The following is an 18,016-nucleotide window of genomic DNA, read 5'->3' as shown; positions in this document are numbered from 1 at the left end:
CTGGTAATGCAACACCAGAAGATAGAGTGGTGAGGTAAAGGTACTGGAAGGGGGGATGGGAGAATGCCAGATGAAAGCTAATAGGTGCTATTAAATGTAGGTAGTAGAATAGGGGTGGGTGGAATTATCCCAGATGACAGCAGATAGGATCTAGAAAGTGGAGGAGTGGCTATAGTACTATAAATTTAGAGGTACTGGGGGTGGGAGGGAATTGGGGGCAGGGTGGGGAGCGAAGAGAGCCCGAGCATAGCGAGGGCGAACGTTGCGGGGCTATTACAGTTTACAAGGTTTCCTAAGGTGTCCTAAAGCTATAAGGTAAGTATTACAGCTCTAATGTAAGAGTCAATTTACTGCAGTTACAGGGGAAGGAGGCAACCACTCAAGTAGAAACAAAGAGCCCTATGGCTGACCAATATGGTGACCTGCTTAATTACAAAGCACTGTAAGTGAAAGCTTAACTGTTTAGGACAGGGCAGGGACAGGTTAATATGGGTCTGATGTACAGGGTGAATATAGTACAGTTGTAAGAAGTAGTGGGTTATGTCCCATGCATATAATCTAGTGGGGCATGTCATATTTATCTAGCACTATAGTACATTAAAGTGTGTGTGTGTGTGTGTGTGTGTGTGTGTGTGTGTGTGTGTGTGTGTGTGTGTGTGTGTGTGTGTGTGTATGAGAATCATATAGTGTGTAGGTTATACCATTTTGAGTTGTGTACCACCCTGTACACATCCCATCACCCTACTTTACATGGCCTACTGATGTAATTCACCTTAGAAATACCTTGGGACAAAGTGAATTCATATAAGCTCTGTGGTGCAGCTGAAAACTGTGTAACACTATAGTAAAAGTAACTAGATAAGTAGGGGTTCGAATCTCAATACTGGCAACTGTGTGTGCTTGGGTGAGGATCATATCCTGTGTGGGTTATTCCATTTTGATGTGTGTACCATCCATGCCTGTTTACCAACTCCCAATGGCATTACTTTATATAGCATGTTAATAGCATCTGCCTCAAATGCAGCATGTTAAACCATTGTATAGGCCATACCAGTCATCTGTACAGATGTCTACGGAATATCTGGATGTTTGCAACCATTATGTGGTCTGTGTCTCCTGACAATGGCCACGTATGTGATATTGTTGACAAATAGGTCGCAGTTAGTGTACTGACACACATGTCAGCATCAGATATCATACCAGACTGAAAGATCATGCTGATACAACACCTGTTTCCCTATCACTTGCCCAGGCTTATAGGAGCAGTTTAGGCCAGTTGCTAATTCTGGTGGGTTATCTCACCATCCATGAAGGCATTCACATTACATGTTGTAAGAGGTAGTTGGTTATGTCCCATGCATATAATCTAGTGGGGCATGTCATATTTATCTAGCACTATAGTACATTAAAGTGGATATGTAAGTTTACAACTCTGTCTATTGCCAACTGAGTTTGTGTTACTGTATGCACATCCCCTGTGTAAGTCTTTACTGTGTGTATGCAAAGGATATACCATTTTGTCTTCCTGTTCCACCCTGTGAACTCAGGAATACATACCACAAACCTATCATATACAGTGCCATGCAAGCCCTCACCAACTGCATCAGGGTTGAGTGTATGGGAAAGAAATGGCAGGAGCAACAAGTGCTGAAATGTGAATCTGTTGTGGTCAATCTAATTGCTAATCTAGTGAAGGACATACTGACAGTACTGCAGTAACCTGTTCCATATGTATGAGCCTGAGGTACTACACAACACTAAGGTGATATGTCTGAAGGCTACCTGTCTGTGACAAGAGGTATGTACAAAAGGTCACACTGTCTGACAACAGTGTCCATCACACACTGTTGCATGCATACATACCTGGTAAACATGCATATAAAGCTGTACCTTGGCTATAAAATGGTCAGTGTATTTCCACTCTGCCATACTCCATGTTGGTAATGTCTGCAGGGCCACAGCCTGCAGACACAACGACACCTGGAACACAAACAGAATACAGTATGTCAGACTACATTCAGTCAGTGGTACTAACAGCAGTAATGCATCATGGCTAATAAGGTACATACACTTTTATGTGTACCCATAACAAATGCAATCAGAAAGCACCTTACACAGTATTACATCGCTACACTGTACTATATTCACCCTGCACATCAGACCCATATTAACCTGTCCCTGCATCGGTAGTATGGATGACAGGGATGTGTCACAGGTATCATCATATGCACATGGTGTGGTGTGGGTTTGCCAGAGGCCTAAGTTGGGCCATATGGTTGACATCTATGTGTTTGGAGGGGTATCCTATAGATGGGCTGTGCAGAGGTGCTGTGTGTGTCTGGAGGTGACCTGCCTGTGATACAGATCTGTTTGTGTGTGTGTGTGTGTGTGTGTGTGTGTGTGTGTGTGTGTGTGTGTGTGTGCATGTATGCAGTCATGCCATGTGGCTGCCCTACACAGGGGTATGTTGAACAGCTGTGGACCATACATGGCAGGGTGTCTAGTTCACCATCTCCGGCCACAGACACGTGAACTGCTCCTGCCAGGGGTCTCACTGGCACCACTAGACCCAAGGCCAGATGCAGTACTGCTTCCTGATGATGACTGTTGTCTGCTGGATCCATATCCCTGACGGAACCGGCCAGGACCACATGCCCATGGCCTGCTCCGTTGTGATGGAGACAGCAAACTGCCTTTGGTAGTGCTGGTGTCACTGCCACTATGGGAGAGTGAAGGTGCATGGCTCCGTAGACTCTCAGCTGATGTTGGTGCTGACCTACATCCACATGGCTGATGCTCATCTCCCACCACATGCTTTAGCACAGACATGGCACCGTCGAGGATTGACAAAGTCTCACCCCACTGTCTATTCATGAACTCAGTTTTTTGGTGTGTGTCCTCAACAAGGTCATGTATGTCGCCACGTAAATCAGGAAGAGTTGCATTCACCACCCTGCATATTTGTCTGATGTTGCGTTCACTGTGTTCCTGTGCATCCATGACAGCCTGAAACATGTGTTTGGTGACACCTGCTGTGGCACTTACGACAGTGGCTTGATGAGCAGCAGTCCTCCAGTGAGCACCCCTGTCCGTCCGCCTCTGTGGGACCTTACCTGCACTCTGGCTATGGCCAGTGTCTAAACTCACACCTTCCATAGTCACCACAGTAGCCTGTTCCATGCCACCACCTGCCAACTGTCCATCACCTGTAGCTGCTAGGGATGGGGCATGCGTGGGCATTGTGACTCTGTGCGGGGACATTGTGAATGACTGTGGGATGCCAACCGATGGCACAGATTCAGCCCCTGACAACACCACCTGTGCCTGAATATGGCCATCATCATTGCCAGAGTTTGCAGAGATACTGACATCAGATTCTGAGCGGGAGGGATCATGACCACCATGTCCACCTGTGGGGGAAAGACAACATATGTAAATTAATACCTGCACTGTACCGTTTGCTGCTACACATACACACACACACAAATGCACATACTCTCACACACGCATGCATGCACACACACACACACACACACACACACACACGCATGCATGCACACACACACACACACACACACACGCAAGCACACATACAGGTGAGGTGGCAGACAGGCATTACACAGACCTTACAATAGCAAACTGGGGACATCAACAACACAGTCAGACCACTACATACACATCCTGGACAGGCCCTCAACTTCATGCAGTGCAGCCCTTTCCACTTAATGTTACTACTTATATACACCTCTGTGATATGTGAGTAGTGTTAGTAGGTGATGGGCCTTCAAGGAGCACACACTGCACCCAGCTGTTCACCTGTGGAGCACAGTGGCAACTCCTACAGAACATACCTCTCAACTGTGCAGTGTCGCTGAATGTCTACATGTATGTCTCATATTTCTGGTCTGTTTGGCACAAATCCTGTGTTTATCTGACACATTACTGGGATGATATGAGGACTGGTGTCACTTATTTATGACATATTTTGAGTGTCACTCTTCAAAACCTGCAGTACATGTATGTTACAATAGAACCGGTTACACTAACAACCTTCTAAGCTTACACTGGATATTATAAGTGTAGACACCATTGTTAATATGCCAGTTTGTCTGATATATAACATGAGACCACAGAAATCATGTGATAACATTTCCCACCTTTAATGTGACCTACAATCTGTGCAATCTAATTGAAGAACAAACACATCGGTTAGGGGTAACTTGTAGAAGTTGAAATACGTACAATAGGCTGGTTGCATGACTGTGCACACCCATAAACTAATACATTGCTAAAGCACCTTTTTGATTTCATAACAGCAGTCAGTCATCTTGGGAAGGTCTGTATCAACATGGCACATCTTGACTTAGCAATATTTGTACACTCTCCCATGCAGAAGCCCTCCAACTCTGTCATATTGCGAGGGCATCACTTCTGCACAGGCCTCTTCAGGGCACCCCACAAATTTTCTATTGGATGTATATGTGTACTGTGGCTGGGCCATTCCAAAACATTGAATGTCTTCTGGTGAAGACATTTTTTATGGATTTTGATGTATGGTATGTGTCATTGTTGTCTGGAAAGGTGTAAGTCTTCTTCATCCACAGCTTTGTAGCAGATACAAGAAGATTTTGGGCCAAAATGGACTGGTATTTTGAACTGTTCCTAATTCCCTCCACCTTGGCTAAAGGCACACTTCCAATTTATGAACAGAAACCCCAAGGCAGGGCACTGCCATCACAATGCTTCACCATGCGGATGGCATTCTTTTGTTGATGCACAGTGTTGTTCTTGTGCCAAACAAACCTTTTGATGTTGTGGCCAAAAAGTGCAACCTTGATCTCATTACACCATAACATATTTCCCCACATGCTATTGGGAGAACTGATGTATTGTTCCTGAGAATTTAGCCAGACCTGGATGTTGTTCTGTGTGAGGAAAAGGCTTCCATCTTCCAAGCCTACCCCATAGGCCAGACATGTGGAGAATATGGGAAATTGTTGTCACATGTAGTACACAACTGGTACTTGCCAGAGATTCTTGCAACTCCTGTAGTGTTGCTATACGTCTCCTGGCAGCCTCCCTGACCAGATTGGGTTTTGTCTTTTCCACACATTTGGAGAGATGTTCAGTTCTTTGCAATGTCACTGTTGCTCCATATTTCCACCACCATTTGTGACTGTCTTCACTGTGTTCCATGGTATATGAAATGCTGTGGAAATGAGTGGTCTATGGGCCAATACCTTTCACAAATGAGATCCCTTGCTGCTTCATAAGCTGTATGTGAACTATGGCTATTGCTGTAGCAGGCAACTGAGTAAATGTTAGGATAATCATGGTAGGACAGCTGACCATTATTTGCTGTTAATCAAAGAGTCTCTGTAATTGATGGCAGGTGTGTACCCAAGAAGACGTAATGCTGTAATAACACTGAAAGCTGCTTCAACACAGTATTACCTTCAGCCTGTGCACACGTATGCATCTAGCTTCTTGTAAGTTTTTTATGAGTCATAATTGTTCCTCTAACAGATTTGTTTGTTTTACAATTGAACTGTACAGGTTATAGGTCACATGAAAGGTTGGAAGGGTTCATAAATGTTTTATGGTGCTCTCATTTTTGTATATCACAAATACCTGGCATTCTAACAGGTGTGTGTACACCTTTTATATGTACTGTATAACACTAATTTATAAAATATGTCCCTAATTTTGGGCCTTCGCCCCCCCCCCCCATTTTGTCAGTCTTTGTCCAGATTTCTTACAATGACAAGCTGAGAGGTATGCTACAGATATGTGACATCTCCTGCAAATAGGCCCCTTAGATGACCACTGTGATGCAATGCAGTTAATCTAACCACAAGTGACCATGCAGATATTGCAAAATGGCTGAGAGTTACAGTTGAGTGCATGGTCACAAGCATGACCTTAACATGCCTGGGGTACTGGTGAGCCAAAACAGGAAAGTCCCATTCTCACCAGCTTCAGGCATAGGCCCCACATGCAGACTAGAGGGATCTATGTAGTTGTGGGGGAGAGGTACTGTCAGCAGACTCACATTTGGCATTGGTACAAGGTGAATGATATGTTTCTGCACAGGTACAGTAAAAGCTATGCTAGTGCACAATTTGCTGTCCCTCAACATAGATGTGCACTTGTGTGCATTACTAAACCCCACCCAAAATACAGTTTGAACTGACATATGCATCTAGATACTCTGTAGAAGACAGTATGACTTGTACATTATTAAATTTATGTGCACTGTGGCCTTACCTGATCTCTCCATACCTGTTGCCTGGGTGCCACCCCCTCCACGACTTGTGTTTCATTTGTTGGCTGTTGTGTGGGGGCTGCCCCAAGGTTGGCAAGGAGCTCCCCTGTTGCTGTAAGAGGGACCTGTGTAGCTGGATCTCCACCTGTATCAATACGGTCCCTGACCATGGCAGCAGCCCTTTGCCAGGCACGACGTATCAGGTCAGTTGTCTAATGCCTGACCTAATCATATGTGCGGCCATGATGGCCCAAGGTGTTCACTCTGTGGACAAGGTCATCCCACAGCGCAGTCTGCTCCCGCATATTTTGTCGGCTCTGGCCGAACAGCACCACATGGTGCTGTATTATTGCATCAGTGATAGCTGCATTCTCCTCTGCAGTTTTTGCTGGCTGATGCTGCATGCCACCTGGAAGAAATAAACAGGGAAACACATCACAGGACTTCAAACATTGGCTAGTGTTATTTATAGAGTCAGCACATCAATATTGCCTTTCACTAGCTACCACTTATAACCACATCATACCCCTGTCATCTATCAGCACAGTATGAACCTGCATTGCACTCCTGTTCCTGATGTGTCATGTTCCCCCCAATGTGGGCCAGTACATTGCATAAACCACCATTCATCATTCATGTTAGTGTAGAGGGATGACAGTGGGCATCTTCCTTGCAGATGGAATGTCAATGGTGCAAAGGCTTTGCTTGCATACAGTGTGTAATGGAGCTGGAAGCATATGCCTGAGTTCATGTAGGATGCAGACAGGAATGTTATCAGGTCCCATGGAGACTTGCTTTTGTTGACTTTGATTAGGCAGTATGCACCTGCTTCTTGATGATGAGAGGAGGGGTGTGGGTGCTATGCATATCCACCTTTACTGATGGTGAGCTGGGGGGGGGTGATGTTTGCCCTAAACCTGTCTGCAGCAGGTTTACTATATATATGGTATGTGTGTATGTGGTGTGATTGACCACCATTACAGGGTGGGTTGGGTTGTTGCCTTTGAGATTGCAGACATATGTGAAGATAGCTTTGTAATTGCTCTTGGTAGATGTGTCCAATTTGTACTCATAGTTAGCCTTACAGTAATCCATCTGTGACCTTATATGCTCGTTCAGACAAAGGTTGACTTGCTGCCAAGTTGGTGCCTGCTTGTACTTTGCTCTGTACAGCCAATATAGCCACCAATTATGTGGTTTGTGTATTGCTGCTGTCCAGCAAAGGTTATTACTCTACTTTGGTGGAGACAGGTTTTACCAATAAGGTAATGCTGAGTCCATGCAGCTATGTAGGTGGTCGTACAACTGCTTGTAGTAGCCATGGATCCAACGTCATAATACAGTTGGATACCTCTTCAGTTTCAACCTGATAACCATGCTTATTCTAGTACCGATGTTTGTGTCAGGGCAATGCAACAACAAGTAGCTGTAGAAATCTAACTCTGTTGGATGCACATAAACTAAAATTACACACGTGTACAACATGTCCAGCTTATTTACCTGACGTCTTGCATCCCATGTCTGTTGTTATGAGGCAGCCAGGCACACCTACTCATACATACATGTGCACAGGTAATACCTGATATACATTTCTGTTCTATGTCAGTATGGCACACTGTATTTACACTCTTGCTGCTCAGTCATTCCTGTCAACTTGTTAGAGCAGGACATCTGGAGGTTGCTACATATGCATGGGGGGCGATGGGCCAAAATTAGTGACACTTTCTTAATATTGCTGTAACACACAAGTCATTTGATAGCACAGTAGTATTTGCATTCACAGACATACCCTGGAGTATGTCTGATGCTCATATGGCAGGAAGACAGGAGAAAGGCTAGAAGTGTGGTAGTGGGGGCAGGAATTTTAATGTTGGCAGCATGACTGGTATGGGGACAGAGCTAGCTGATATGATGGACAGAAGGAAGGTTGGCATATTGTGTGTGCAAGAGACCAGATGGAAGGGGGAGTAAGGCTAGGTGCATAGGAGGCGGGTCCAAATAGTTCTATCATGATGTGGATGGGAGGAGAAATGGTGTAAGGGTTATCCTGAAGGAACAGCATGCCAAGAGTGTTTTTGGAGGGGAAAAAGAGTGTTGTATAGAGTGATGTTTATGTAGCTGGAAACTGATGTAATGATGACTGTTGTTAGTGCATATGCTCTGCTAGTTGCGTGTGTGATGGATGAGACAGAAAAACATTGGACTGAGTTGGATGAAGTGGTGATGACTATACCCAAGGGTGAGAGAGTGGTGATTGGAGCAGATTTCAATGTGCATGTTGGTGAAGGGAACAGAGGGAATGCAGAAGTGATGGGTAGGTATGGTGTTAAGCAAAGGAATGCAGAATGTGAGAAGGTGGTGGAGTTTGCAAAAAGGATGGACATGGCTGTGGTGAATATGTATTTTAACAAGACAGAGGAGCACAGGGTGACATGCAAGAGTGGAGGAAGATGCACACAGGTGGATTATCTCCTATGCAGGAGGCCCTGTTTGAAGGTGATTGGAGATGGTAAAGTGGTGACAGAGGAAAGTATAGTTAGGCAGCATGAAATGTTGGTCAGTGGGATGACGTTGGTGATCAAGAAGAGTAGGAGGAGTGTGAGGGCAGCACCAAGGATCAAATGATGGAAAGTGAAAAAGGATGATTGTGAGGTTGAGTTCAGGGAAGAGTTAAGACAGGCAGTGGATGGCAGTGAAGAGTTACTGAATATCTGGTTAACTACTGCAGAGCTAGTAAGGGAGATGACTAGAAAGGTGCTTGGTGTGACATCTCGACAGAGGAAGGAGGACAAGAAGACCTGGTAGTGGAACGAGGAAGTACAGGGGAGGATACAGAGAAAGATGGCGAAGAAGAAGTGGGATTGTCAGAGAGATGAAGAAAGTAGACAGACATAAGGAGATGAGGTGCATGGCAAAGAGAGAGGTGGTGAAGGCTAAGGATGAGGCGTAGAAGGGCTTTATGAAATGTTGGACACTAAAGATGGAGAATAGAGCCTGTACTGATTAGCTAGACAGAGGGGACTGAGCTAGGAAGGATGTGCAGCTGATGAGTGATAAAGAATAATGAGGGAAATGTACTCACAAGCAAGGAGAGTGTGTTGAGCAGATGGAAAGAGTACTTTGAGGGGCTGTTGAATGAAGACAATGAGAGAGAGAGAAGACTGTATGATGTGGGTATGGTGAATCAGGAAGTGCAACAGATTAGCAAGGAGGAAGCAAGGATAGCTATGAAGAGGATTAAGAATGGAAAAGCTGTTGGTCCAGATGACATACCTGTGGAAGTATGGAGGTGTTTAAGAGAAATGGCAGTGGTCTTTTTAACAAGATTGTTTAATGTAATCTTGGAAAATGAGAGGATGTGTGAGGAGTGGAGTAAAAGTGTTTGGGTACTGATTATAAGTATAAGGGTGATGTGCAGAGCTGTAGTAACTACAGAGGAATAACACTGATCAGTCACAGCATGAAGTTATGGGAAATAGTGGAAGCTAGTTTAAGAAGAGAGGTGAGGATTAGTGATCAGCAGTATGGTTTCATGCCAGGAAAGAGCACTACAGATGGGATGTTTGCTCTGAGAGTGTTGATGGAGAAGTACAGAGAAGGTCGGAAGGAGTTGCTTTGTGTCTTTGTGGACTTAGAGAAAGCATATGACAGGGTGCCTAGAGAGGAGTTGTGGTATTGTATGAGGAAGTCAGGAGTGGTGGAGGAATCTGTAACAGTGCTACAGGATATGTACAAGGGTAGTGTGACAGCAGTGAGTTCTGCACTGGGAATGACTGGTGCATTTAAGGTTGAGGTGGGATTATATCAGGCATCAGCTCTGAGCCCTTTCTTATTTGCAGTGGTGATGGACAGGTTGAAAGACAAGACCAGACAAGAGTCCCCGTTGACTGTGATGTTTGCAGATGACATTGTGATCTGTAAGTGAGAGTAAGAAACAGGTTGAGGACACCCTGGAGAGGTGGAGATATGCTCTGGAAAGGGGAGGAATGATGGTCTGCAGGACTAAGACAGAATATATGTGTGTGAATGGGAGGGAGGATGGAGGAATGGTGAGGATACAAGGAGTAGCGTTTGCAAAGGTGGATGAGTTTAATTACTTGAGATCAACAGTTCAGAATGATGATGAGTGTGGAGGATAGGTAAAGAAGAGAGTACAGGCAGGATGGGGACGGTGGAGAAGAGTGTCAGGAGTGATTTGTGACAGATGAGTAGCATTAAGAGTGAGAGGGAAGGTCTACAAGAGGGTAGTGAGACCAGCTATGTTATATGGGTTGGAGACAGTGGCACTGACAAAAAGGCAGGGGTCAGAGCTGGATGTGGCAGAGTTAAAGATCTTAAGATTTGTACTGGGTGTGATGAGGGTGGACAGGATTAGGAATATGTATGTTAGAGGGTCAGGCCAGGTTGGATGGTTTGGAGACAAAGCCAGAGAGTAGCAGGATTACTTTGGTTTGGACATGTGCTGAGGAGGGATGCTGAGCATATTGGGAAAAGGATGGTAAGGATGAAGTTGACAGGTAAGAGAAAAAAGAGGAAGGCCTAAGATAAGGTGTATGGATGTGGTAGAGGACATGCAGGTGGTTGGTGTGACAGAGCAAGATGTAGAGGACAGGAAGAAATGGAGACAGATGATCCACTGTGGCGACCCCTAATGGGAACAGCCAAAAGAAAGAGAAGATGTTGTAATGTCAATCTTCACAGGTTGCCAATGATTTGTGAGACATAACACAACTATATGAGTAAATGACTACAAATATGAGGCACACATATGGTCAGTGTGCATAACACTGGACAGTTGAATGGTATGAGCTCAGCATATCACATGCAGTTCAACACACCTTCAACAGTAGTTTACTATGCAATATACCCTGTATAGGTCTCTCACATTTCCTGAGACAAACATGTATATCATAGTTGTATTCACAATTAACGTAAGGATATCTAAGACATTCCAGTAGCTGGCCTAACAGTGTCGTAGTACGTATTATTCAACACACACTACAGTAGTAGTCATATGTGAGCCATCCTTTCCTGGGATGACTCAGGGGCCTGAGTTGTGATCTATGTTACTGCAGACAGAACCAGATGCTATGGCTATAGGTTCTGATTAGCAATATATCAGTACAGCAAGTCTTGTTGAGCCATATTTGTAGAACTTCTTATTTCCCATTATTCATAGGTTTATAGGTAGGTACTAGGCTATCTGCCCAAGGGCATTTATAAGCCTAGCCAGAGTGTGTTAGCTTTTGCCATCCCATTGATTAATTAACTGAGCCTCTGTCAAGAAGAGCCAATGAAGTGATCCCAGGGGTGTATTTTCTGTTACCCATCCACTCGTCAAGGATTCTCTTGAAGAGTATTAGTAAGGGGCTCTGCCTAATGTTGTCAGGAATTTTGTTCCAAAGCATGGGGAGTCTCTGTGACAGGAATCTATCCCTCCAGCATGTTCTATTTATTGTTGTGGTGATGTTTAGCTCACTAGAGCAAGTGGCTCTCAGTGACTTGGATTTTTTTAGGTGGAGCATGTACATCAATTCTGAGTTGGACATGGCTTTGTAAGTCAGGCAGAGATCACCTCTGAGTAAGTGATATGCCACTGGAAAAGTCGGGCTGCATAAGACATATGTTTGAGGCCAGTAATCCTCTTGGTGAGGTACTTTTGTGGTCTTTCCAGCTGTTGGAAGTGTCTTGTGAGGTACATCCCAAATGGGGCATTGTACTCTATGATGGGTCTGATGAGTGACGACTAGAGGGGCACTATAATCTCTTTATTTCTAGATGTGAACCCTTTAGTAATTAGATGGGCTACATAGGATTTCCTAACTACTTTGGCAATATGATTATCAAAGGAGAGATTACTATCTACCTGGGTCCCCAGATCTCTTATTACCTCTTCTGTATCAAGAGGGGTGCCACCTATGTGGTAATTCATGGGTGTTTTGTTTTTCCCAAATGGGATGACTATGCATTTTTTTGCATTTAGCTTGAGACCATGACTTTGACACCATGTGTCCGTTTCAGTAAGGCCCTTTTGGAGAATGTCCATGTCAGCTGGAGAGTCAATTATGGCTCCTAGTTTGCAGTCATTGGCAAACTTGGTTAGCCATATTCCTCCTGTGTTTGCCTGTACTTCTGAAAAGTATATGCCGAACAGTAGGGATCCCAGGACCGAGCCTTTTGGGACACCACTTGTGACTTGTTTAGAGTCGGACTGTGTGAGTTTTTTCTGTAAGCCAGTTGGCAACCCATCTCGTGACGTAGGGGTTTTATGTTCAGGCTGGTGAGTTTTTCTATAATTCCTGAGTGGGTAATGGTGTCAAAAGCCTTGGCGAGGTCAAGGTAGACTGTGTGAACCACCTTCCCCTCATCTATGGCCTTGGTGACTGTCTCGAAGAAGTCAACCAGGTTTAGTATTCATGATCTGCCCTTAACAAAGCCGAACTGGGTCGGGTCAAGTGTTTGGAGGTTCCCAATCTCTTTGTTAATGAGTTCCATGATGATGTGCTCCATAGCCTTGCAGGCCAGGCAAGTCAGGCTTATGGGGCGATAGTTACCAGGGTCAGTTGGGTTACTGCATACCCCCTACTGCATTCCATTACATGCTTACTTGTTTGACATACCTTTTTTCCAAGTATGGTTGGTTGGATTCTAATATATGTTGTTTGGTTTGTTTGTCTGTCTGTCTTTCTCTGTCTCTCACTCCCAGATGTAGGGTATACATCTGTTTTGCATAGGCAGCAGCTTGCCTTTTCTAGGTAATGCTCATGAGCAACTGATGACCTGTGCACCAATTGGTGTCCCCACTTGCTAATTGCATTCAGAACAGCTGTGGTGTTACTCCTATAGCTAATGGCATGGCAACACACTCTTATAATTGAGTACTTCATGTGGGTGCTGCCCCTTTCCCTTGCCTGTGAGGAGAACTTCATGGAGGTGTGTGAACAATAGCATCACAGAGGGTAGTTGGAAATACCTCCGTCAATGAAAACTGTAGAGACAGCCCAACAAACTGGGGGAGAACGTTCCAGACATAGGACAGAATGTAAGTATTACTGTTATACAGTTGAATTAATGCTAGTTTAAAAGGGTTTGTGTGGACATGGCTTTTCTTCATGATTTTAAGTCTGACAGTGTTATGTGGTGACATAACACTCAACTGTAGGGCTATCCACTGAATGGCCAGATTTTGGATTTTCATGTTTGGTGTGTTCCTCAGGCATTTTTTGTCTTTGGAAAATCAGTAGCATACTGTGGGGATTGCAGTCAGTAAATGGTATAATCCATTTGTGTTTCTGACTTCATATCCCTCAGAAAATATATGTTACAATAAACCCTATTACACCAACAACTGTCTTAGTTTATAACATTATTTCACATATGTCCCTGTTTTGGGGCTTCTGTTCCCCAAGTATGTCAGGCCTTGTCTAGGTGTCATGCAGTAAGAGGTTGACAGGTAGGGCATATCATTATTTAGTGCCTTCATTCCTGATACCATCCCAGTGATGCTTCAAAATGCCAGACATGTTATGTGTAAGAGACCTTATATATGAGGACAAAGCCTGGACATTCTGTGGGACTCTGAACAGTTGAGAGGTCTGTGTATCTCTGGTGATTGTTGACAGACTGTTAGGATTGTGTAGCAGTGTAGTGTGTCAATGTTATTTGGCCTGTGTAGGGAGGGGGGTAGATGATTGTGTTATGGCTCCTTTTCTATCTGACTGTGCATGCTGCTCCAGTTTCTGGTGGTCTGTCAGCTGTATATGTTTGTAGGGGCAGACTGAGACATGTCCCATACCATGGTCAGGCATCATACTACACTGTGAATTGGGCCAGTATATTGTAGAGGTAGTGTGTGAGTGGCAAACATGATGAGATGTTTTGGTTCACACAGTCCTTATACTCTACTGTTCATTTGGCTTACTGGTATGTCACTGTGAATGTGGTACAATTGGTTGTGGGTATGCACTTTCACATACTGGTGTCTGTTTTTCAGTGCTGTTACATCCCTGTAGTACCTGATATATGTGCAAATACATGTATAATTCCCAATAGCTGATTTGGGTTAGTGTTGTGTCAGTCTGACTGTAGTTTGGACGGTGCTCAGTGACATGTTTACCAGATGGGTGTAGTTTTCCTAATGTGATGGTATGTCCAGATGTTTGTAGGATGTACTGTTGCCTTGCCCTATAAGTGTTGTGCATTTCTGACACATCAGTGGGATGATGTGAGGATTTAAGTCACTAACTAATGAGAAGTAATTGGCTGTTGGACTTGTGCTATTTCAGTAAATATATGTTAGAACAGACAGGAGGATGTTATTGCAGCAACTGTGTCAGCTTATCTACTATAGTATTTCAAATATGTCTCTATTTTCATGGCTTTCTCCCCCCACTTTGTCAGGCTTGGTCCAGATTTGTTACACTAAGGGGCTCTGAGTCTACCTCTCAACTGGCCAGATTGTTTCAGAATGTCCAGGTTTATCGGTCATATTTCTGGTCTGTTTCACATATTTATTATTTGTATTATTCTGGTAAATCACTGTGATGATCTGAGGATTGTCAGTAAATGATGAGATACATTTCAGTTTCAGAGCTCACATCCTTCAGAACATGTATGCTGAAACAAACCCTGTCACTCTGGTAACATTCTACATTTATAAGAGCAATATTTAAAATATGTCCCTAGTTTTGGCCCATTGACCCTCTATTTGGACAGCCTTTGGTCAGATTTCTTGCACTAAGATGTTGAGAGGTATGGTTCTGAGGTACTACACGTTATCAGTATATATATATATATATATATATATATATATATATATATATATATATATATATTTATATCTGTATGTATCTTATGTGTATATTTTTCCATATATGCATCTCCATACATATATACATGTATATATGTATATATACAAAACCTGACTGATTCTACAGAATCATTTACCTACTGTTGAATGTCTCTACTGCATGATATGTTTGAAAAAGCATCAGCAATCCCTACAGCTCAAATGGTGTAGTAATACATTGCTCTGATGACGGTGTACAAGACCCCAGGTTCAAGACTTAGTAGGGATGATTATGTTGCTATGCAGAACAGTGGCTGATGGAAACAGAGTGATTAAAGTAGTTGCAAGTGGGTTTGCGTGGGTTTGCATGATGCTAACATATGGTTAAGCGCACAGATTCTTAATCTGTGTTGGCTTCACTTAACATCGCACAAACTCACTTACACCCATGCTAATTTCTTTAAAAGAAAAGAAAAAGGGGTGATAGGAAAGTGGTGAAAAAGGAGCATGCAGAAGTAAAAACAATATGAAAGATATCTAGGGATGTGTGGGACAGGTGTAGGGAAGGTTCATAGCTGCCCATTTCTTATACAGCAACAGTTGTGCATTTGTACAGAATTTGGAGGTAATTTGGGCACTCAAATCCCAGAGACAGAGAGATGAAAACAACAGAAATATGTTGTCTAGCCAGTTGGACCAGATTACACATGACCAGTGGACATGTGTCTGAAATGGACAGCTATGTATGGGGTGATATTTTTTTTGGGACAGATGCCCTTTTCTTTTTTTTTTTAAGGTGAGAGTGAGATGTTGGGGAAAGATTGTAGGTACATCTGGGGAGGTAGGTTGGGTAGGGAGACAGACAAGACAGCAGACAGGGGCAGTATATGACACGAGGGGGGTTACACATTTCACCGGGAGGGTGATTGGGAATCTGAAGCCCATGTGCCCCCATAATCTTACAGTGGGACTGAGATGCCCACCCATGGGCAGTCACCACTGCACCTTCACGACCCCAAAGGTGGCTGTGCTGAGGGCTGGACAGGAGGGGTGGCCTGTCCTTCAAGGTGCAGCAGGTGGCCCTCAATCTGGCACAGTTGAGCTCCAAACTCAGATCGAAGGGTGCTGTGCACCAAACCCTGGACCTGGCTGTGGGTGACAGCCTCCTGTCCACGCCCACTCCCAGGGGGGATGGGCCCCATCCCCTGTGGCAGTTCCACCTGAAGGTGGTGCAGGACTAGCAAACAAGGGAGATCCAGGTTGGGTCTCAGACATGCTGGGGCCCGGTGCTATGGCCAGATGAGGTGGGACAGGCAGATCTGCTGGTATCTGCCTTTCCAAATGTGCTACAGTGTTGAGGTTTTACAAAATATGTTGGCTGGTCATGAACAACGCATTTCAAGATTAGTTATAACAGCATGCGTGGGTGTTCCAATTAACCCCATAAAACAGATCTGATACAGTTGCATAGCAAACGGAACACATGCATAAATGGAACAACAGTATGCATCGTAACAGCATGCAGGTAACACTGACAGCAACAGGCCACCAACAATGGTATTTGAACAAGATATGTTAACATGCAAGCAATCAAGCACATTAACAATAACATAACACAAGTCCTAACATTAGGGTTGGAGCACAACATACCTGTAGTATATGAGTAATAATTATTGATGCAGATGGGAAGGGAGAAGAGACAGAAAATCCATTAACAACTGTTTATGCTTCTATTTTCCACAACAGTACTGCTCAATACTCTATGGGTCTGCCCTCACTTTACATCTACCTATGGCCATAGCTTCTGTAGTACAAACATACCTATTAAACTGTCAGCCTGGAATGGTATGAGGCAAACTGTGACAACTCTGGGTACATGACTAGAGGGGACTCATACATGTCAAGGGTACATATCTGGCACATGAGGGGTACCCTGAACTACTGTTATGTGAGTGTGCTACTGGCATACATCAACTGGTTTCCTATCTGTGTCAAGGATTATTTGCAGCAGTGACCATTAGCTGTGACAGCATGACACTCGACAGACATATTTGAAACATACCTCTCAACCTCTTAGAGCATGACATCTGGACAAAGCCGTACATAATAGTAGGACAACCATAAATATGGACAATTTTTAGATATTGCTCTTACAAACTTAGAAAGTTGATAAAATAACAGATTTTGCATTTGCATGGCTTTTCTGATTGATGTGACATCTGATACTTGTTTGTCTATCATTATTTTCTAACTTCAGTCTATAATGGTTTGCCACTGATTTGCCATGATACCACTACTTTATGTAAAATGGGCCAAAAATCTGAGACAAATATCTGGGCATTCAATGAATATCTGTACAGGTGAGAGGTATTTTATTTATTTATTATTTATTTGCAGTTGGTTTACCAGGATGGTCCATTGGGCTGAGAAAAACCCATTTTCATTGGAGTCCTGGGGAGAAAAGCTCCATAAAAGCAATACTCATAATCACAGTGTTGGTTACATAGAGATGCTAAAGTACAGATAAGTCATAACAAATAGCAATACAATTCATGCGATCCAACAAATAAAAGTTGTAAAACATAAGTGATTATTTACAAATATAATTGTTCTTGCAGTACAAATATAACAGCAGGCCAATGAATACATGGAAACCTGAGGGTGTTAGCAGTGGTAAGAGAGTGGGAGGGATAAGTGGAGAGGGATGAGTAGGGAGAAGAAGAAAAGATTGGAGGTGAGGAGGTGGAGCATGAGTGTGAGGTGGAAGTGGAGGGGTGGAGGGAGGGAGAGAGGAGCAGAGAGGGAAATATAGGGAGAAGAAATTATGTGGGGTAGGAGCAGGAGCATTCCCAGAGAGACGTTAGATGTGCGTGAAGTAAGGATTTGAAGATAGGGTGGCTAGTGGGGGTACAGATGAGTGGTAGTAGGGAGTTCCATTGGTGAGCTAAGGCAAAGGCTAGGAG

Source organism: Protopterus annectens, chromosome 2.part2, assembly GCF_019279795.1.
Source record: "Protopterus annectens isolate FY-2018-M chromosome 2.part2, PAN1.0, whole genome shotgun sequence".
Lineage (NCBI taxonomy): Eukaryota > Metazoa > Chordata > Ceratodontiformes > Protopteridae > Protopterus > Protopterus annectens.
This window is presented reverse-complemented; position numbering follows the sequence as displayed.